The 22731-nt window shown below is 38.7% G+C and overlaps 2 long non-coding RNA genes across 2 annotated transcripts in view; both read right to left on the reverse strand.

Annotated features, from left to right (window-relative positions):
• The window catches only part of LOC126934844 (uncharacterized), a 471590-nt gene that overhangs the window by 153874 nt on the left and 294985 nt on the right, over positions 1-22731 (reverse strand). The gene's annotated exons all lie outside the window — the stretch shown is intronic.
• LOC126934838 (uncharacterized) overlaps positions 1-22731 on the reverse strand; it is a 127550-nt gene that overhangs the window by 49469 nt on the left and 55350 nt on the right. Inside the window, exon 2 of the long non-coding RNA XR_007719123.1 lies at positions 3091-3210. This is a non-coding gene — a long non-coding RNA (uncharacterized LOC126934838). The remainder of the gene's footprint in view (positions 1-3090; positions 3211-22731) is intronic.

Consider the following 22731-nt stretch of genomic DNA (forward strand, 5'->3'; position numbering starts at 1 on the left):
TCAAGCGATTCTCCTGCCTCAGCCTCCCGAGTAGCGGGATTACAGGGACACACCACCACACCCAGCTAATTTTTTTGTATTTTTAGTATAGATGAGATTTGGCCATGGTGGCCAGGCTGACTCGAACTCCTGACCTCAAGTGATCCACCTGCTTCGTCCTCTCAAAATGCTGGGATTACAGGCATGAACCACCGTGCCCGGCCTCAATAGTTTTAACGAGTAATGATACCAAGAGCTCTTTTATTTTTTAAACTGGTCGTGCCACATATATATATGTGTGTGTGTGTGTGTGTGTGTGTGTGTGTATGTGTGTGTATATATATGTATATATGTGTGTGTGTATATATGTGTGTGTGTGTATATATATGTGTGTGTATATATATGTATATATGTGTGTGTGTATATATGTGTGTGTGTGTATATATATGTGTGTGTATATATATGTATATATGTGTGTATATATATGTGTATATGTGTGTGTGTGTGTGTATATATGTATGTGTGTGTGTATATATGTATAAGACAATTCACTCGGGAGAGGTTGAAAATGTGGAGCTGTCCCTGATTCAAGAACAACAACAACAATAATAGTAATTTTATTTTATTTTCAAAACCCCCTTCTTCACGAGCACTTATGGCAAAAGCAGGAATATAACTCTGAGGACTGATCCACAGCCTTCCCTCTACCTATCCCAATTATTTTTGTGGTAGGAAGTTTCTCTGTGAGAGATCAGATTGCGGTAAACCTTGTCTTTGTTTGTTCCCAGAAATAGTTGAATTTCTACTCCTGTTAGAATTGTCTTGTCACCAACAGCTAAAATTTCATAATTTTAGAACTAGAAGGAATCATGCACAGGTTCTAATTTTCCCCTCTTGCTTTCTAAATGAAGAAATTAAGGGAGACTCAGAGATGTGGAATAACTCACCCAAAGACAGGAAACAAATATGGCCGGCTCTTCACCTCATGCTTTGCCCAGAGTTTCAGGGACCCACGTGTGGATAAAAGAAACAATCTTCTTTGGCAAAAATCTTTATTTTCCCCACAGAGCTAACTGTGCACAGAGCCCATGATAAAGGCACTTAAGTCCAAAAAAGCACAATTATTATGACAAATATCCAAATATTTCATTAAACATCCTCAGGAAAAAGTAAATAAATAAAATGCCAAAAAATTCTTCAAAGCTTTGAAAGCAGCATTGCCTTTTTAATTCAGACCTTTCTTTGTGGATTGTCAAAGCACTTAAAATTTTGAAACTGCTATAATTAATTATTAATAAGCTAGTGAATCACTAAAAATATAATCTTTGGTTTATTTCCATTATATCTGATGAAGTTGTTTCATACAACTAAAATTAACTGAGCACTTACTATCTGCCAGGTAGATGCTAAGTGCTTAGAATACAATGATGAAAAGCCACAGTCTCTCTGCTCAAGAAATTCACAGTCTAGGGTGGGGTAAAACAAAACAGATCAAGACCTAAATGTAAGATCTAAAACTATAAAACTCTTAGAAGAAAACACAGGAGAAAAATTTCATGACACTGGATTTTGCAATGATTTCTTGGATATAACATCAATAGCACATGCAATAAAAGAAAAAGTAGATAAACTACATCGAAGTTCAAAGCTTTTGTGGACTAAAGGGCAAAATTAACAGAGTGAAAAGACAACTCACTGGATGAAAGAGAACATTTGCAAATCATAGATCTGATAAAGGAGCCAGAATATATAAAACACTACCAAAACTCAACAACAAAAAACCAGACAACCTGATTCAAAAATGAGTAAAGACTTGAATAGATACTTCTCCAAAGATACACAAGTAACCAATAAGCACAGAAAAAAAACAGCATAACTATTAAAGAAGTGCAAATCAAAACCATAATGAGTTATCACTTTACCCCTATTATAACCCCTACTAGAATGGCTACCATTAAAAAAAAAAACACAGAAACTAATACATATTGGTGATATGGAAAAATTAAAATTCTTACTGGAATGTAAAATGTGCCACTGCTGTGAAAACTAGTGTAGTGGTACTTCAAAAAACTGAAAATATATTTACCATTTGATCTCTCAATTCCAATTCTGAGTTTGTACCCAAAGGAATCGAAAGCAGGGACTCAAAGAAAGATCTGTAGCAGTATTATTCTTAATAGTTAAAAAATGGAAGCAAACCAAGTATCCATGGATGGATGAATGGATAAATAAAATGTGGTATACATATACAATGGAATATTATTCAACCTTAAACAAGAAGGAAGTTTGGACACAAGCTATAACATGGATGAACATAAAGGACATTATGCTAAGTTATATAAGCCAATCACAAAACAACAAATATTGTATGAATCCACTTATATGAAGTATCTAGAGTTCAAATTCATAGAGATAGAAAATAGAACGGTGGTTTCCAGGAGCTGAGATGATGGAGTAATGGATAAACATTTTTAAAAGGTACAGAATTTCAGTTTTGCAGGATGAAAAGAGTTCTGTGGATGGATAGTGGTGATGCTAGCACAACAGTGTGAATTAGTTTACAACTACTGTACATACACTTAAAAATGGTTAAGATGGTAATTTTTATGTTATGTATTTTTTTACCAAAATTTTAAAAATATACAAGTACTACAATCACCATTATTAAACTCACCAGATGCCAGCATAGGTCTCCAGGGACGATATTAGGTGGAACCCCTATAGAAATCTACTCAAAAAGAAATCTTCAGATTCCATTGAAAGTATAATATGATATACTGAGAGCAGAAGAGAAGAAGCTTTGTCGAAAGAAGCTGGTAAACTGCAGAGCCCTAGCTAGTCTTTTTTGGAGACCATAAAGCTCACTAGAACTTTATAAAACCAATAGTGCTAAATGTTTCCATTAACAAAAATCATTTTAAATGCCATTTCCATCTCTATAGAATATACACATTAGGACAGACAAACATTAGTTTTTGCCATTGACCATTGAGAGGCTGTGCTTCATGGTATGTGGCAGGGGCATGGGTACTCTTTGCCAGGCATGGGGGATCTTTGTTGTTATTTGGTACATTTTAGAAACAAACGTTAAACTCACTGGTAAGGACTTACCGGTTATACTTCCTCGAGGAGATACTGTAGATATCAGTTCCTCTTAGCACTGAAGGTTTCCTGGAATGTCACAGTCTTGGAAGGAGGTGAACAATTGGATGTGTAACACCAGGATCTTCACTGGGAGTGAATACAGAAAGATCAATTATCTAAGATGCAGGTAAAATAATTTCCCATGACCCCAACATTCATAGATGTCATCCAATCTATCAGTGCCTTTAAAAAGCCACACCTTTACTCAGAGCATTTAACAAGCTCTCCTTTTATGTCTTCTCTTTGCTGGATACTGTGCGAGGTTAGGGGTGTGTATAAACAAGATACAATCCCGGTATTTGATAATCTTACATGCTAGAGTATGACAAAGCATAAAGAATGAATGACAATGTCATTATACAGGATATATTTTGGTTTCGTCTGCATAAGCTGAAGAAAGCACACACACCTCTTCTCACACCACTTTCCAGCGAGACAGCCAAAGCCCATAGCAACAAAAAGTGAATCAAGTAATGCCACTTCATGCATTTTGTCCAATGAGGTGACTGTCTTCAATCCATATTCTCTTGATGCCCGGTGTCCCCCTCATGAGATGTCCCATCTCTGTCTGAACTTGCCCTCATGAGATGTCCCATCTCTGTCTGAACTTGGTTGGAGCCAGAAACTAAGACTGAGATTGTAGTCTCCCATCCGCATGCAGCTCATGAGCCTCCCAAATACAAAACACTCCCTGTCCCTTGGCCACAGAACAGGCAGCCATTTGATCAGAAAAGCCAGCAGCCAGCTAGTGCAAATGGCAAATCCATCAGCACCATGATCCAAACGGTAAGGTTGGCAGTATTGTCGTCACGAATTAAAAATGACACATCACAACAATTACATGGTTTCTCACTGCCTGACATGCTGGTTCAGCCTAATTCCCAGACTGTTTCAGACACCCAAACAAATTAACGTGTTTTCTAATGATATAAAATTGTGTTGCTCTGTGTGTGTGTGTGTGTGTGTGCGCGCGTGCGTGTGTGTAAACCTCCATACAACCACATCATCATCAATTAAATATTTATCAGAGTTCCTCTGACCTGTGACAAGCATCAGCAATTGGCCCTTGGAGCGTCGGTGTTGGCTATTTTTAAAAGCCAGCTTCTAGCCTCGGTCAGTGGAACATGTTAAACCTCAATGAACAGCTCTCACTATCTTTTGTACTGGATCCATATTCCAGGCTGAATGAAGCTTTTAGAACCAGCAAGAACCAGATGGCCCTCCAAGATCATTTTTGAATGTTTGGATCTGAGTCATTTGTATGCGGAAGCCTTCACAAAATAGCAATCTGGGGAACATGCTCCAGGCTGAGTCCAGCTTTCCAGACAGCCCATCTTTGCCTACAATTGAGAAGACAAGCACAATATTGTAGGGTTCCACAAAAATATTGCAGCATTTATCTATATGTGTAGCACCAAATACATGGAGTGTCCCAGTCAGGCTGTCACTACAATGGTAGTTCGCCACCGCTCTTCCTCCTCACTCCCATCATATTTTTCTTTTTTCTATTGTACCTACAGTTTCTCCTCTAGCACAGGCATAAAGCCATCTTTGCGAATCGGCCAGCAGAGGGTACTACAATACCGGTGCAATAATCCAAATCATAGCAAATTTACAGCTGAAAAAGATTTAGACTAATTAAAATGGGCTTTGGTTTTACTATGTGCTTGGAGCTCCCAGCCAGAAAGAAGAGGGTGATGGTATGAAAGAGATGGAACCAAAACTGGTAGACAGGGACTGCTCATCAGAGGAAAAGGCAAGGCAGCAGCATAGGTTCAGTATCACTAGTCCCGGGGTGAGGCAAACCTAGATTCAAAAGTGAGAAGGAATCAAAACTAAGGGGTCAACCATTTCTAGGTATTCACCCTAGAAAAACTTTTTGAATACCTGTATGTGAATATTAATAACAGTTCTATTTATAATCACCCCAAACTGGGAACGATCCAGATGTCTTTTAATCAGTGAATGAAGAAACCAAGTATGGTATATCCATACAATGGAATACTACTCAGGGGTAAAAAGGAAGAAATTATGAATACATACAGTAACAGGGATGAACTCAAAGGCATTATGTTGAGTGGTGGAAGCCATTCTTAAAACAAAAGTTACACGCATATGATTCCATTTAGATGACATTCTCAACAGATCAGCAGTTGCCAGAGATTGGGGCTGAATAGAAGGTATAACTATAAAAAAAAATAGCATGAAAGAATTCTTTGGAGTTTTGGATATGTTCTGTATTTTGTTAGTGGTGATGATTACATCAATCTATACATGCGTTAAATTTATAGAAACTGTACACCAAAAATGAATGTCAGTGTTTCAACTTAATGTAAAATTGTTTCATTAATGGTATGCTACATTTTAAAAAGAAAATTTTTAAAAGAAGAAAAAAGACATTAAAAAAAGATGGAGACCGAGGGCAGAACAGGATAAGCAGATTGCCTCTTATGCCTCTCTATGTTTTTTGTGTCCATCTAACTTTGGAGAGCTCAGAAAAGGGAGGACAGTCTCACACTTTGTAAATGTGGTGCTCTTAGATTGAATGGTAAATTATAAAAGACAGAGTTGAGTTGAGACTTGGAGGACAAGTTAGCAGGAAATTGGTGAGAAGATCAGGTTCCTCACACTCAATTTGTTGTTGTGAACAGTGGTGTTTCACTGAGTATCAACCAGCATCTTGAGCTGAAGGGACCAAAGAAGCCACCTAGATCCACATGGTGGTGATAGAGCAAGAAGATCACCAGTCAGGGTTGGTGCAGGACCAGAATCTGCCCACCCTAGGAGCCAGCAACTATGCTGGTGTAGAAAAGAATCAAGTTAATTCTAGGAGCCATCATCCATGACAGTGTAGACAGCCTCAAGTTAATTCTTCACCTCACTCGCTGGTAGGAATAGGCTCATTATCTTTGGGCAGGGGTTTATTTGAGAGAGGAAGTGAGAAACAAAAGCTAGATAAATCTAATCTAATTCTCTCATTTACAGATGAGGAGCCTAGGAGAGCAGAGTAGTGGGAGTCCTCCAAATTGCACAGCTTGTGAGTGCCCTTCAGGGTTCTGTATGTTGGCCCTGGAGCAGGGACCAGGGATGGTATTTCTCCTCATCTGCCTTAGGTAGCTGAGACTGTGTTTTACGTTTAAAAGATAGCAAGACAAACAAAGGTAACTCCATAGTATGCCGTTAGAATCCATTGAAAAATATACTACCTCCCTTCAAACCATTGTTGTTGTTCTTTTCTCAGATTAATTGCTCGAGAATTCCTGTGTCTGATTCTTATATCATCCTTCTCTTATTCAATCCAATGATTAGACTGCTGATTGAAAAAAATAGTCCAAGAGTTCTTATCTATCAAATTGCCTCTTATGCCTCTCTATGTTTTTTGTGTCCATCTAACTTTGGAGAGCTCAGAAGAGGGAGGACAGTCTCACACTTTGTAAATGTGGTGCTCTTAGATTGAATGGTATGCAAAAAAAGTCCTGGTTGAGAAGTTGAGGCATAGGTTTTTCTCCAGATTTGCTGATAACTGCATGTGAGATTTTAGGTAAGTCTCTTCCTTTATCTGGGCCTTAATTTCCTCCTCTATAAAGTGAGTCAGTTGGATCTGAAGATCTTTAAGGTAATTTCTAGTCCTACAATGTTTCACTTCTGTGTTTAGTCTTAAGTGTAAATGATAAATACTTAAACTGATGCACAAAAGAACTGATAATTTTCAGTTTACGTCAAAAAATATGTACTTAGAGACTTAGAGTCTATTTTCAGGCTATATACTAGCCACGAGGGATATTAAAATAATTAAGAAATAAACCCTGCCTTTAATGACATACAATCTATGGATTACAACAAGAGTCTGGAGTTAAAGGTTATAGATTCAAGGACACTGCTCTACTTGGAATGACTCAGACCATTTATCTAACCTCTCTGAACCTATTTCTTCATCTATAAATTGTGAATAATAATAGCTCCCGCTGGGAGTGAAGAATAAAGGGAAGTATATTAGTTTTTATTATTAAGTCGTTCATATTACTATCCTGCCCTCTTGAAACAGCATTTTTCTTTCTCGCCCATACCTTTTGGCAAATGATCTCCAATTTTAATCTCTCAAAGTTGAATAAGCTATTAATACTTTCAGATGCAACTCAAGTTTCACTTATTCAAGAAGACTTATCTGTCTGCTCCAGACAATACAGATCTCCCTTGCCTCTGGTTTTCTGTTGCCATTGTTTAATACTTCTACGGTACTGTCTATTGCTTCACAATTGACTTGGGTATCTGTGGTTTTAAGCTCTCCTGAATTCCAGTTCTTTATATTATCAACTGCCTATAGTGACTTCAAATTCTACCTGTATCAAGTAGAATCCACAATTATGTTCAGAAAGCCTACTCCTCTTCTTGGGCTCATTTCAGTTTATAGTATCTCAGTCACTCAAACTAAACACCTGTTTGTCATGTTTCCTCTCCATTACACCCTCATCCAATCCATCCTATATAATTCCAACTCATGTGCCTCTCAAATCCATTCTTTATCATTTCTGTTGTCACAGCCTTACTTAAGTAACTCTTGGCTAAATTAAAGCAGTGGTAGAGGGAAGGATTTATCAGTATCACCTAGCAAGCATTTTTCAAAATGCTTACCTTCCCACAACTCCATATCGCATCAGAAGTGTGGTTGAAGGAGTCAGAAGAGTGGAGGATAAAACAGCCTTATGTATTTTGCAAAAGCTTTTCAGGTTATTCTTATAGATTTCCCATTCCTGTTGAGAATCACTGTCTTAATCTTTCTCCTTCCAATCCTTCCTACCCCTCCTGCCAAAGTTACTTTTCAAAACTTCCAGTGAATCAGTAAAGGCTCCTCATTGCCTTTCTTCAGGTTGGCTTTCACATTCTGCCCCAGGCCACTCTCTTGACCTTGTTTTCTTCAATTTCTTCCATGCCTATATTAGTTCATTTGTATTGCCATAAAGAAATACCTGAGGCTGGGTAATTATTAAAGAAAAGAGATTTCTTTGTCTCTTGGTTCCGCAGGCTGTACAAGAAGCATGGCACTGGCATTTGCTTCTGGTAAAGACCTCAGGAAGTCTCCAATCATGTCAGAAGGTGGAGGGGGTACAGGCATATCACATGGCTAGAATAGGACTCAAAGAGAGAAGGGAGAGGTCTCAGATTCTTTTAAACACCCAGATCTCGTGTAAACTAACTGAGCATGAACTCACTCATCATCAAAGGGATTGCACTAAGCCATTCAATAGGAATCCATCCCCATGACCCAATATCCCCTACTAAGCCCCATCTCCAATATTGGGGATGACCTTTCAACATGAGATTTGGAAAGGACAAACATCCAAACCATATCATTTTCCCCTGACCCCTGAAATCTCATGTCCTTCTCATACTGCAAAATTCAATCATCACTTTTCAATAGTCCTTCAAAGTCTTAACATTTTCTAGTGCCAACTCAAATGTCCCAAGTCCAAAATCTCATCTGAAGATGAGATCCTTCAACCTATGAGCCTTTGTGATCAAAAACAAATTATTTATTTCCCAGATACAATAATGGTAGAGGCATTTTGTGGACATTCCCATTGCAAGAGGGAGAAGTTGGCCAAAAGAAAGGGGCAATCGGCCCTCTGCAAATTTGAAACCCAGCAGGGCAGTCGTTGAATCTTAAAGTTCTAAAATAATCTACTTTGACTCCATGTCCTGCATCCAGGGCACACTGGTGCAAGGGGTGGGCTCCCAAAGCCTTAGGCAGCTCTGCTTCTGTGGCTTTGCAGGGTGCAGCCCTCATGGCTGCTCTCATGGTATGGAGTTGAGTGCCTGCAGGTTTTCCAGGCTCAGAATGTAAGCTGCCTTTCTTGGGTCTGGAGGGTAGCAGCCTTGTTCCCACAGCTCCACTAGGCAGTGCCTCAATGGAAATTCTATGTAGATGCTCCAACCCCACATTTTTCCTCTGTACTTTCCTAGCAGATGTTCTCTATGGGGGCTCTGCCTCTGTAGCAGGCATCTGCCTGGGTACCCAGGCTTTCTCATACATCCTTTGAAATCTAGATGGAAGCTGCCTAGCCTTCACTCTTGCATTCTGTGCACCTGCAGGCCTAACACCACATGGAAGCTGCCAAGGCTTACAGAGGCTTGCACCTGCTGGAGCTTTGACCTGAACTGTACCTGTGGCCCTTTGGGCTGAGGCTGGAGCCAGTGTGATTAGGATGCAAGGAGCAACAACTTCCCAGAGTGGCAGGGTAGGCCTCTGGGCCTGTGATGGAAGGGGTTGCCTAGAAAATCTCTGAAACGCCTTCAAGGCCTTTTTCCCCATTGTCTTGGATATTAGCACCTGGCTCCACTTTAGTCATGCAAGTCTCTCTTGCAAGGGATTGTTCCACAGACCACTTGTATTTCTCTCCTGAAAATGGTTTTTTCCTTCTTTACCACATGACTAAGCTGCAAATTTTCCAAATTTTTAAACTTAAAGTTCCAAATTTAAGTCATTTATATGCTCCTGTATGTGATCCTGTATATGATCATAGCTGTTAGAAGCAGCCAGGTCATATCTTGAATGCTTTGCTGCTCACCAGATATTCTAGGTCATCACTCTTAAGTTCAAGCTTCCTCAGATCTCTCGGGCATAAACACAATGCAGCCAAGTTCTTTGCTAGAGCATAACACAGGTGACCTTTACTCTAATTCCCAGTAACTTCCCCATTTCCATCTGAGACCTTGTCAGCCTAGCCTTCACTAGTTATATTTCTATTAGCACTTTGGTCACAATCATTTAACTAGTGTCTAATATATTCCAAATTTTCCCACATCTTCCTGTTTTCTTCTGAGCTCTCCAAACTCTGCTCACTACCCACTTCCAAAGTCACTTCCGCATCTGCAGGTATCTTTATAGTAATATCCTGCTCTCAGTACCGATTTTCTATGTCAGTCCATTTGTGTTGTCATTAAGAAATATCTGAGTCTGGGTAATTTATAAAGAAAAGAGATTTAATTGGCTCAGCGTTCTGCAGGCTATACAAACATGGTGCTAGCATCTGCTTCTAGTGAGGGCCTCAGGAAGCTTCCAATCATGGTGGAGAGTAAAGGAAGAATGGGTGCCTCATATGGCAAGAGCAAGAAGGGGGAGGTCTCAGACTCTTTTAAACAGCCAGAGCACATGTGAAATAACTGAACAAGAGTGCATTCATCACCAAGGAGATGGTGATAAGCCATTCATGAGGGATCTGCCGCCATGACCCAATATCCCCCACTAGGCCCAACCTCCAAAACTGGGGATCACATTTTAATGTGAGGTTTGGAGGGGACACACATCCAAACCATTATAAGTGCCCCGCAAGTTCCAGCCAAACGAAAGTAGGCCTTGTTTCTCTAAATACACCGGAGCTGTTCACAACCCCAAGCATTGGTTCATGCTGTCTCATCTTCTTGGGATTTTCTTCTTTTCTCATTTCACTCTTCCTACCTGGGAGCATTCCACTTAATTTTCAGTGCTCAGATCAAATGCCACCTCCTCCACGAAGTCTTAAGAAATTTCTACCCTCTTCCAGGCAAAATTAGTCACTCCTTCCTCTATGTATCTTCATATCACTCTATTCACAGTGCTAGTACACTGAATAGCAGCTTGGGTAGGTTACCTTTCTTAACTCCCTCCAAAAGGAGCTGGGTTCCCCCTTTGGTCTCCTAAAACAAATTTTAGACCTCTGTTATAGTCTATACCCTATTCCACTCTGTGTGTACGTGGTGTGTTTTATAACCTGTTTGTCTCTTAAATTAGACAAAAATCCCCCTCAAAGATAGACACTGCCTTCTCCTTTAGCTTCCCAGCATGAAGCAAAGATTCTACTGTTTTAATGGACACTAAATAAATAATTCTTTAGGCAAGATTCAGATTAGACATCATCTTCTCAGGAAGCCTTTCCAAGTCCTAACAAGTGGTAGTGAGCAGCATCTGTCACATCAGCACCCTACATGTAGCACATTCTATTGAAATTACCTCCTTATGAGTCTATATCATTCACTAGACTGCAAGTTCCTTCTGGGCAGCAACAGTATTTTTCTCTCTCTCCTACCATGGCACATTGCACACCGCCTGGCAGACGGTTGTACTCTTCAGTGTTCTGGAACAACTACGCTGAATTTACTGTCATTTCCTTGCAGATGATAAACACTCTGAGTGCACTTATGGCATCTTTTACCACTCTCAAATTTTTGACAGCATCTTCCTCCAACCCTGAATTGAGAGCAAACATTCAAACAATATTTGTCAATTGACAAATTATTATTAAATGTTCCTGAATAAATTTAGGCCTGCATGTGAGAGGATGGAGTGTCCCACTTAGATGTGTTCCCAGGAAAGGAAGGATTTAGTCTTTTAATGGCCATACCCCAATTCTGTTTGTTGTCATGTATATATATCCTGATATTTCAGCAATGATTAGTCAAGTCTCTAGTAGATTGATCTGTCACTGATTCAATCTCAGCTTATTGACCTGGTTCCATACTAGCCACTTTCCTCCTCTCCTGTGGTTCCAATATATACACCAGATTGGCATATTAACCTTGTCTAGGAATATTTTTAAATTAAAGGCCGGGCACAGTGGCTCACACCTGTAATCCCAGCACTTTGGGAGGCCAAAGCGGGCAGATCACGAGGTCAGGAGTTCGAGACCAGCCTGACCAATGTGGTGAAACCCTATCTCTACTAAAAATACAAAAATTAGCCTGTTGTGGTGGCACACACCTGTAAATCCCAGCTACTCAGGAGGCTGAGGCAGGAGAATCGCTTGAACCCGGGAGGCGGAGGTTGCAGTGAGCTGAGATCACGCCATTGCACTCCAGCCTGGGTGACAGAGAGATACTGCATCTCAAAAAAAGGAAAAAGAAAAAGAAAAAAATTAAAAGGGACATGGAAATAAAATTTTCGGGAAAATTCAAAATAATGCCTACTCATGAGACGAGTGCCGTTCCAGCAAAACTGAGGGTTGGGTCATTGCTCAATGCATTCATGATACATAGACCTGCTGGGTGATGAAAACTTACAACATTATCTAAAACTGAAATGTTTTGGAATTTTTTATGTGAATGAAAATATCAGGATATTTGTGGAAATAAACCCAATCTCACATCATCATTATTAAAATAAAAGTTACAATGCTACTGTGTGATACGTTTTATTTTAAGCATAAAATAAAGCATGTTTTACTATTATGTTTTTTAAAAGCATAAACATGAAAAGAAGCTCCCTTTTTCTCCATTGTTTAAATAAAATAACATAAATCTCCTTTTACAAGTTTATAAATTAATCAACCATTGTTAAATGCCTGGGCATAACTTAGCTGACACCATATCCAAACATTAAGCTAGCTACTGAGCAACCAATGAGAAGGTAGTTTTTCTGGAAGTTGGAAAATCACATTAACTTGATGTAAATAAAAAGAACAAGCTCAACATTGATCACAGCATATCAACTGGGAGGAGGAATGGAAGCACGGTTGCCATGATAATATATCACAATTGCAGAGATGTCAAAAAATTTTAAGGGTTTTTCCAGATAGGTCTAGTATGAAATTACTTGGAGGCAAAAAATAATGACGCTGCACTTCTTACTTAAAGTAAAACTCATGGGATATCAGTGAACTTTAACTCACATCTTATGATTTTATTTAAAAGTCCCCAGAGTCCTGATTACTTCAAAATTCTGTGATCTAGGATTGATGATTTTCTCTCTGCAGTGAGGTCATTGATGTGATTAGCTGCAATGCAGTATTTTAAGACTCCATTGAGAGGAACGGAATAAAGTCAAGAACTAAGGCACTCGTCCAGATTAGTCTTATAAAATCTGATACTAGATGAGAAAAAAAAAAAAAAGTTGCTTTGGACTTGAATGATCCCAACTGACTACCTATACAACCAAAATTCACTGATATAAAATAGGATGATATGGAATATCCAAAATCACTAGTCCTAGTCAGAGAAGGGCAGGCCCCAGTAAAGGTCAATACCCCGTAGGCCTGAGTTGCCATTTCAAGTCATTTCTCAGGTTAGTAAATAGCGGGGAAAAAAACAAAACAAAACATTTTAAGGAGTTTTGGCACTTCTCATATTATTCATTCTAATATCCCTACGTTTGACTTCTGTCAGTTTTACATAAAAGAAATAAAAATTCACAAATATTTAAAATGTCTCAAATGTGCAAAAATGTTGATTTTCTCTACCAGGAAATAGGTGCCTGAAACCAGCAAAGGGCATCATATTGAAATAACTTTCTTATTTGGTTGTGAGTTTCTTAAAGGGCAGTCCAGGTCTCAGGTCCTATTAACCAGCCCAGAGCAGCAACTGAATTCCTATAAAATCTCAAATACAACCTTGAAAAGTAATGCACGCTAGAATAGGGATCTGGACCAGGGAGCATAGGTCTTAGTCTGAGTACATGCTCCAGCACCACATGTTTCTTAATCTTAGGTAAGCCAAAACGGTCTTTGTTTTGTTGTTGTTGTTGTTGTTGTTGTTGTTGTTGTGATGGAGTCTTACTCTGTCGCCTAGGCTGGAGTACAGTGGTGCAGTCTCGGCTCACTGTAACCTCCACCTCCCAGGTTCAAGCAATTCTCCTGCCTCAGTCTCCCAAGCAAGTAGATGGGATCACAGGCGCATGCCACCACACCCGGCTGATTTTTGTATTTTCAGTAGAGACGGGGTTTCACCATGTTAACCAAGCTGGTCTCAAACTCCTGACCTCAGGTGATCCACCTGCCTCGGCCTCCCAAAGTGCTGGGATTATAGGCGTGAGCCACTGTGCCTGGCCCAAAACTGTCTTCGATCTTTAGTTTCCTCTTATGCATGGCAGGGAAAAAAAAAATCATCCTTCCAAGAGTACGATGATGAAATACATATTGAGAGTCAAATAACTTTAATTTCTTGGGAAAAAAAGGCTTTGTACAATAACAATAACCTGTTTTCTTCAAAAAACTGAATAATATGAATATATCACATTTACTCTGCCAGTTCTTGATTTATAGTTAGATACTCTGATCTTACTGGGTAAGGGCACTGGTGTTCCTTGCCAGCTTTTATTTTCACTCTACCTTGCCAGTGGTTGGGGCAAGGGTAGAACGAGAGGACCCAAAGGAATGGGGGATAATAAAAGGGATTGAAGAAGGCTAGAGAGGCATTGCTAGCTTTTTAAAGAATTGCTAATCTGAGATATTCCTCTTAATACCTGCCCACAAACTTTCTTTTTAGCACTTGTGGAGTAGGTATTTTGCATATATTCTTCTCATTCTTCCAGATTTACACTCAGAGAAGAGTAGAGGGGGCATTTTCTCCAAGTCATCACTGTTTCTTTTACATAGACTTTCACATTAAATGAATATATATTCACTTAATAGGAATGAATAGATATAAATGAATATGAATATTTAAAAATACATATCAATAAAATAAATACCAGCCGTGCATTACAACATAACTTCTCTTAGAATATGCTTGGAAGTTTTATAATCTACTTAACACACCACCTGTAAAAATAATAGAGTTATTTTTCAAGGAAATTCCAAATGTCAGTCTATATGAATGAAATAATACCTATCCCTGCCACACACTAAAAAAATACCAGGGAGGAAAACAGAACTTTATCAGAGCATTCTCTATACCAGGGTCTTCATTTTGCATATTTGCTTATTTTTAACCCCAACTCCTTGAATATCAAATATGATATCCAAATGCTCCCCGTTTGCTCACTTTAACAAACCATGAGAAGGTTTCTGTTTCTTTGCCCAAATATCACAAGCATTGTTTGTTGAGTCGGTTGATTAGCACGGTAGAAAGTCTTTGTTTTGCTGATACTTTTCACGTGTTGTATGAGTACTACCAGGAAACCGGCCTCAAAGTAAATGAAATGAGCATGTTATCTCTGAAGGCCTGGTACAGTTAGGAAGTGGAAGGCATTCAGAAAGGGGAAGCTCAACTTTGTCCTCCCAATTCAGAGTGAAAAAAAGAAATCCAACAAAGTTTAAAAAGTGGGAGCTCTGAAAGCTGTGTCTGCTACTTCACTGTAGAGTCTCAGTGACATGCTTTTGAAAAAGAAAACTTTTTCAATTAATGGGGCCATTGAAAATAAATTTAGTATTTTTGATCATGTGCTGCCATCTTAGTGATTATTTTAAATCAGACTGAGAGCATTATGGGTAAAGAGAAGGAGAATGGTTTCGTCCTATTTCATCTTCTGTCTACCTATATGTGTGATCTTCTGCTTCATGTTCTTCCAAAATTTCAGAATGTGTGCTATATTTCCCTTTCTTTTTAAAAGACATTTGTATTTTTAGGGCTCAGAAGATATACATTACAAACAATATTTTGACTGTATTATGTTCGGTATGTTAAATATTGGAGGTGGTCATTTTTAAGAAACGCCAAATTTAAGTCTTCAGTCTGATTTACAAGTTTTCTATCTATTGGAGCAATTACAGACACTTGTTGAAATATCTGGATTAATGGTTGAACTCGAACGTATGCTTTCAAAACGTCTTGGGATGGACCTTGGCCACAAGATGAGTTGTTCCTTTCAAGTTGTTCCAGAAGTTAAATATCTGCAGAGGACACAGGCTAAGAGATGGGGTTCCCTCCAAATCTGTTCTCCCGAGGGTTTCAGCATTCCTTCCAGCTCCTTGGAGAACTACGCTATTTGTGAGTGCAAAAAGAACTTGTTTCGACTGCGAACTTCAACCGTAGAGACTCAGCTTTTCATTAACCTCTTTGTCTCTTCTAGCATTTTAGGTGGAAATACTACCCAGCCTTGTAATATTTCAGCCATTTCCTTCCTTCCCCCTTCATTTCACACCTTATTAAAATATAACTGATCAGAAGATGGGACCATCCATTTTTCTCCATCCAAAATACACTGAAGAAGTTAGCAGTGCCAACTTCTCCTTTCACAAAAGCTTTGGAATCATTTGTTTAAATTTGACTTTTGAATCAGCCCCAAGTGACTGTTCCTTGGCAACAAAATATGTAATTTTATCACAGATAAATTTTCCTTGCTCACAATTCCTGGCCTGGAGTTGCTGTAAGGATCATCTAGACACATGCTGGAAATTAAACAGTGTACTACCAGGGTGGCCGCAATTAAATTCAGACTTGCATTCAAACCATGGCCCGCTCTGCATTTCTTGGAGAAGTTTGCTTTCTAAAGACATTTCAGAACGTCTTTTCACAAAAGAAAGAGGCAGGGTGGCTGGACCCAAGTCCCCTAAATCAAGGCAATGAGAACGAAAAGGCAGAGATGTATTTGCAGCATGCCAAACTAGATGTTCATATACAGGAAGATCTCAGGCTTCTAATTTAGGGTGTTTTCTTCTGGAACCCAAAGGTAATTCTATCCACACCTTCACAGACAGACTACAATTATTATTTGAAAAAGAAAGAAATCATGAGTTCTCATCGAACATCAACCCACCAGCATGTGTTATAAAATGGAATGGCTCCTTGAAAGAAAATATTTCCTCCTCTGCATGCAGACATATCCCCCCTGACTTAAAAATATATTTTAGAATTGAAAAGCTGAATGCTTAGCAAATTCTGAAAATAGTGAAGAGTTCTGGACTGAAGCCAAATGTTACATGGCTTAAGGGAAAAGTGATCAATTTAGAATAATTTTGTCTAGATACTTATAGATAGTACAATATTTAGAAGGAAGAAAACTATGGAGGACCATTTATAGGTATGCGATATTTCTAGGCTAAAACTAAGTTTGTAAAATGTGTAAATTTGTTTTTTAGCAAAATCGTTTAAAGGTGGAGTTCAAATTTAATCTGCTTCTCTGTTTTTTCTAGGTAGAATCAGTTTTAATCACTTGTATTGATTTGAAGAAATATAAATAGCATAAAGTTAAAGTTGCTGGAAGAGATCTTCACATTTTCATGTTATGTCAAATTCCCATTTGAAATACTTTCCTAAAAATCTGTTTTGAGGGTGTAACTCTGTAACCTTTGAAAACTTTGGGAGTTGTCAGGAGTTGGCCTGTTCATAGAAGACAATCACTCATGCATAAATGTCATTCAAAAGAACAGCTATGTTTAAGGTACAAAATAACATAGTACCAAGACTTAACAGCCACACAAATGATAGTCAACCCTTTTTTTTTTTCCTACAGAGCAGAGAGTTACCACAGAAATTTCACATGCAAGCATAAATGATCTGAAAAAGACAATCACCAATTTAGGCTGAACTGATTTCAACATTTGAGCAAATTACAAACAGCAGACCTGGCCTTCCTCACAATTTCCATCTAGTTGTTTCACTGAACAAAAATAAACAAATGGAAAGCTTGACAGATGAATAAGACTTTTCTCATGATTTTTAAAAAATGAAAATGCAACAGGAAAGCAAATATCACCACCGAAGTTCTTCCGAAGAAACTGCCTTTGGTATGTAGGCTGGAGCAAAGACTCCAAAGCCTGCCCTCGATCTCGCATCAGAATCCTCCACTTTTGCTGTGTTTCCTAATTTCGTAGACTCTATTGCTGAGCTCTTTATCAAAACAGTGTGCAATAAAAAAGCCTGCACCGTTCTACTAACTTGCAATTTTCTCCCTCCTCCTGGACAGAGGCCACTAGGAAGGGAAAGCCTCAAAAAAAAGAGCAGTGAAAGCGAAGAAACAATAGACAACCGTGGCTTTGACAATGCCGTCCCTCAACCCCCTTTCTGCTCCTGCTGTGACACTCGCATTCAAGAGCAAGGACGTCTGCCATCCGATGCATGGACAATGGAATGAGGAATACAAGGCAGGGGGGAAAAAAGGAAATCAGATGAATTCTGAGCTAAGATGGCAGGGCTCTCACCTTTTCCATTTTGGGGGATTTTTTTGTTTTTTGGTTTTGGTTTTTTTTTTTTTGCCAGAAAAAAAAAAAAAAAAAAAAAAAAAAAAAAAGCCTGGATGGAGTCTTCCCGCAGAGAAGAAATAAAAAGAGTGTTTGAGTTGTTGGATGGTTCTGAAGGCTTCTGAATTTGCAAACGAATTTTAGAACTATTTGCAGAAGTCAGCTTGCTGCCAGCTATCTCTCTCTCTCTCTTTCTGTTTTATGTCCTGCTATCTCCATCATGCCTCTGTTACTATGAAGACTTTCTGCCTGTGTAAGTAAGTGAGTGTGCATTCCTTAATGTTTGAATCAAGACACACGTCTGCATGCATTTCTAATCTAAGAAGCCTATAGCAGTTTCTACAACTATCAATTAGTCAGCAATAGCTGAGACCTTCAATGCTTCTGAAGGAACAAAGGTGGAAAGACATGCAAATACTCCAGCATCTGGATCATGCAACTTGCTGGCTACAAATAACGGCACCTTCTCCGGCTTTTATCTGTGTTTAGTCCTCAAATCTATGTAATGCTATGGGTTATTAATGTATCCAGCCACATAATTAGGTATGGAGCGTTCTAAGACATATATGTTTCTTTGGCATTATTGGGAATAAAATGCATTAAGCTGAACTAAAAGGAAGTGCCTGCTGACAAAAAAGAGTTTATCATATATGTAATCTACATTCCATTTTAATCAACACCCACTAGAACTGAAATTAACTATACGGTACAGTTCTTTGTTCATTTCAGTGGTTTTTATGAAAAGAAGCTAAGAAAATAGTGATTAAAAAAGGAAAGCTAAATATTTAGCTGTAGAAAAGCATATAATAAGATTAATTTTCCTCCATAAATGAAATCATTTTGGTTTAAACTCAAGCCTGGATTTTGGTTAATGTTGAGTGGGTTTGTGTTGGGGGCTGTGTGTGTTTAGTTGCACGTGTTGTGAGTACCGGCTTACATTGGATATGTCTGTGTTAACTTGTATTGAATAGATTCTGGGCTAACCACCTGAAACAAATAAAGACTTCTTTTATCTTATTTTACAGAAACCTCAAAAAAAATCAACTCTTCTGAAAAACAATGCTCTGCCTTTCAGTTTTCAAGGACATTAAAATATTGCTAACTTGAAAACACAAGAAGAAAGAGGGTGGTATAAGTAACAGCTGATCTCACTCACTTTTAAATATAAATCATTTCAAATGGAATGATGTCCTTTGCATCTGATGCTATCTGTGATTTTGTCCCTCTTTTCTGGTGCATGAAAAGCAATGCTTCTTTCCTCTGCACTTCTTGTTAGAATTTAAATAATTTTCAAGCAAGATATGGAAAATATCATGAAGGTTAACATTTTTCTCTAACTCCATAAACACGACAGAAAGTCTCACCTGAGCACAGGTATTCACAGCCAAGCCGTAGCAGAAGCTGCAAAACAGTATCACCTCATTTCCCTCTGCTATTCATTCCTTTTCTTGGGACTATCACTCCAAAGAGCAAATTGTTTTCTTCCTAAAGAAAATAGCTCAGACAATAATTTTACCCCTGTTAACTTGTGAGGTAACCACACAAGCTGAGAAATTTGGAACTAACACTCAAAGAGAAAACCCAAACAATAGAGCAGAAAAACTGAGTTGCAGGGACCGGGAATGAGAGTCTAGCAAGCTTTTATAATGAGGAGAGGTGTTAGAAATCAGGATAAAGCAAGTCCTTATCAAGATAAAGCAAGGGTAGACAGGGGGGCACAGGAACCCCCATCAAACCCTGTCACTTAAGAAAGAGAAAATTCTAACAAGGTTGAGGAAGAGAAAGGAAATGGTGCTAAATAGCTGGCGAGGTGACCCACCGTCCTGTTTGCTCCTTGGCTCTTGCCGAGGGGAATAACAGCCACAGCAGTGACAACGGAGTTCTAATGTGTCAGGTGCAACCTCTGCCCCGTGCTCTCTACCTCCCAAAAAGGAAAGAAAATCATGCCTCAGATAGAACACAACAGGAACGAGCAGGCGCCATCGTCAAGTCCCGGACCCCATCAGCACCGGCTGGTCTATGAAAGCCTCGGATCAAGGGTCCCATTCAAAGGCAACGAAGAACCAGAGACAATGGCAAATCAAAAACTGGCAGGGTTTCTGGAATAATTTAATTCCTCACTCCAGAATTTAGATGGGTATAGCAAGAAACACAGGCGAGAGCTCCTTCACACCAAGACGCGAGCATATGCCTGCCTCTCTGTGGATGTATTTTTAGACATAATATCATGGGGAAGGCAGCCTGTGCACTCATCAACAGCATTTGCTTCCTAACGTGGGTGCAGCCTCTTTTTCACTCTGAGAGTAGCTGATGAGCAGAGGAAGCAATCCACATTTCTCACCAAGCCAAAGGTCAGGAAGGAGGACCCCAAACCACAATCCATTGTCTCTGTGCTCAGAAAGCATTAAATACATTTTCAAGATGTGTTCCAGTATGAGGTCATGCCGCGTGGCAATTCGTTCACTTCCTATGTTTCCACAAATGACTTATTCTATCACCCAAAAGCATAACCAGAAAAAGAAATCACACCTTGACAAAGACAATTCAAACACTGTAGACGAAGGATAAAAATATTTGACAGGATATCTATTATTAATAACATGTACTAAACTTTTTAACATGTCTGTTAAAAGCAAGAGATGGATAATGTTTTATGTCAGATTTAAATGTGCTTTAGAATTGGATATTCCTCGCATTCACTTCAAGCTTCAAATATTTAAAATAATAAACACACAAAAAATAGCTCAGCTCTTTAAAATGTGATAAACTAGAAAGGAACAACTCAGCCTTTGCAAGCAAATTAACCATAGTCTGGTATATTCTTATCTGATCTGGGGAATTTTCCCTTCTTGTGGAGGATTTAAAAATTTTTAAAGACTCTTTAAAATTTTTCATATTAAAGTAGTAATCAAATATGTATGTGGACATATTTATACACAGAAAAAATTCTCAAGTTAACTTAAACTTATGAGAGAAATCCAAGGAATAGTAGGTCAAACCATCAGAAACGAAAAATAACCATAAAAGCAATTTTTAACCACCTACCAATTTCTAGTTTCATGCACTTCTGGAATACAAATGGACTGAATGGAAATGAATGAAACTAATTTTTCACAACCACTATATTGCAAAACAAAATTACTTAAAATGAAGAACAAACAGCCCACCTTCCATATTTTTGAGTCAGAATTTGTTTGTGTCAGAATTAGTTTTTTTAAAAATATCATATGTAAGTAATCTATAAAAGAGAGTTACAGGATGGATTATTTCTAACTCTACAAATAAGCATTCTGAGTTTTTATTTTCCTTTAACGATTGAAACAGTTTACAATTTCACATTGTAAATCTCACTAGAACTGAATAATGCTCTCACATGGATTGACAAAGAAAGAATAATTCATGTCAGACCAAAAGGCTTCTTTCAGTCAGTTTCATGCAGCTTTCTTCCAACAGATCTGGGCCAAAACAAATGTAGAATCTTGAGCTGAACTATCCATCACATTTCCCTAGTCTTTCAATTAATGACACTGCAATCAGATCGATAGAATGTAATAAGAAAAGAGCTTTGCATTTCTATACCTATTAATTCGCTGAGTAACTCCAGCAGTAAAACGTGACCTGAAAGGAAAAACACTCAAGGAAAATGAATTCTCTTAGCATATTGAGCAATGATTCCCTGACCCAAATATGAACACTAGAGTTTCTATCTTCCAACCATGGTTATTAAGATCTAAAGATCAGATTGCCTTGTCAAGAGTGAGCTTATTCTTTTTTCACAAGATTCTCTGCAATACACTCACACCACAAGAGGTCTAGTCAAATTGGCCATTTTTTAGAATTTTGGAACAAACATCTTTGAAGTGCAGGTTAGAGTATCTGAAAGGAAAGGCATTGTTCTTCACTTCCTAGGCCACCCTGAACTACCATATTTCTGATCTTGGTTTTCTGTGATGTTCTGCACTGAGGAATTGGGTTTAGAAAGGGTGAGGCAGGGAAGGAATCGTGGGAATGCTAGTTGAGCTCAGCCCCATTCCAAATTATTGCATTGGTTTGAGTCTATGCAAACAGCGACAGACATAACAATGCAACACGATGTCTGGATACTCCATATTTATCACCAGAGACAGAGAACCAGGAACACACAGGATGAGCTCTCCGTGGGAAGGATGAGGCAAAGAAAGGCTGGCCTGAGATGTCCTGTATTATCATGTGCGTGTCTAGATTTTAATGTCACTGGAGGTTCATAAACAGTAACTTTAGTCATAAAAAGTAGACTCTTTCTACTAAATTAGGGTTATAATGTAGTTCAATCAACTACTAGTGTAGCAGAAAGAACATAGGTTTTGTTGCCAGACAAACCAGAGTTTGAATTTCAATTCTATCATATACTAGTTAGCACCTCTGAACCTCAAATTTTTATTAGTGAAATAGAAATATTATTGCTTACTTGAAGGGCTACTATAAGAGTTGAGTGAGATAACATATGTAAACTATGTGGCACATGACAGCTAACCCTTTCCCCTCCCAATCCTTGTGTTTCCAAATATAAACTAGCAGTAAAAATACAATCTTGGCTGGGCACAGCGGCTCAGGCCTGTAATTCCAGCACTTTGAGAGGCCCAGGTGGGTGGATCGCTTGAGCCCAGGAGTTCAAGACCAGCCTAGGCCACATAGTGAGGCTCTGCCTCTACCAAATAAATTTTTTTTAAGTTAGCCAGATGTGGTGGATGTGCCTGTAGTT

Source organism: Macaca thibetana, chromosome 14 (assembly GCF_024542745.1).
Source record: "Macaca thibetana thibetana isolate TM-01 chromosome 14, ASM2454274v1, whole genome shotgun sequence".
In the NCBI taxonomy this organism is placed as follows: Eukaryota; Metazoa; Chordata; class Mammalia; order Primates; family Cercopithecidae; genus Macaca; species Macaca thibetana.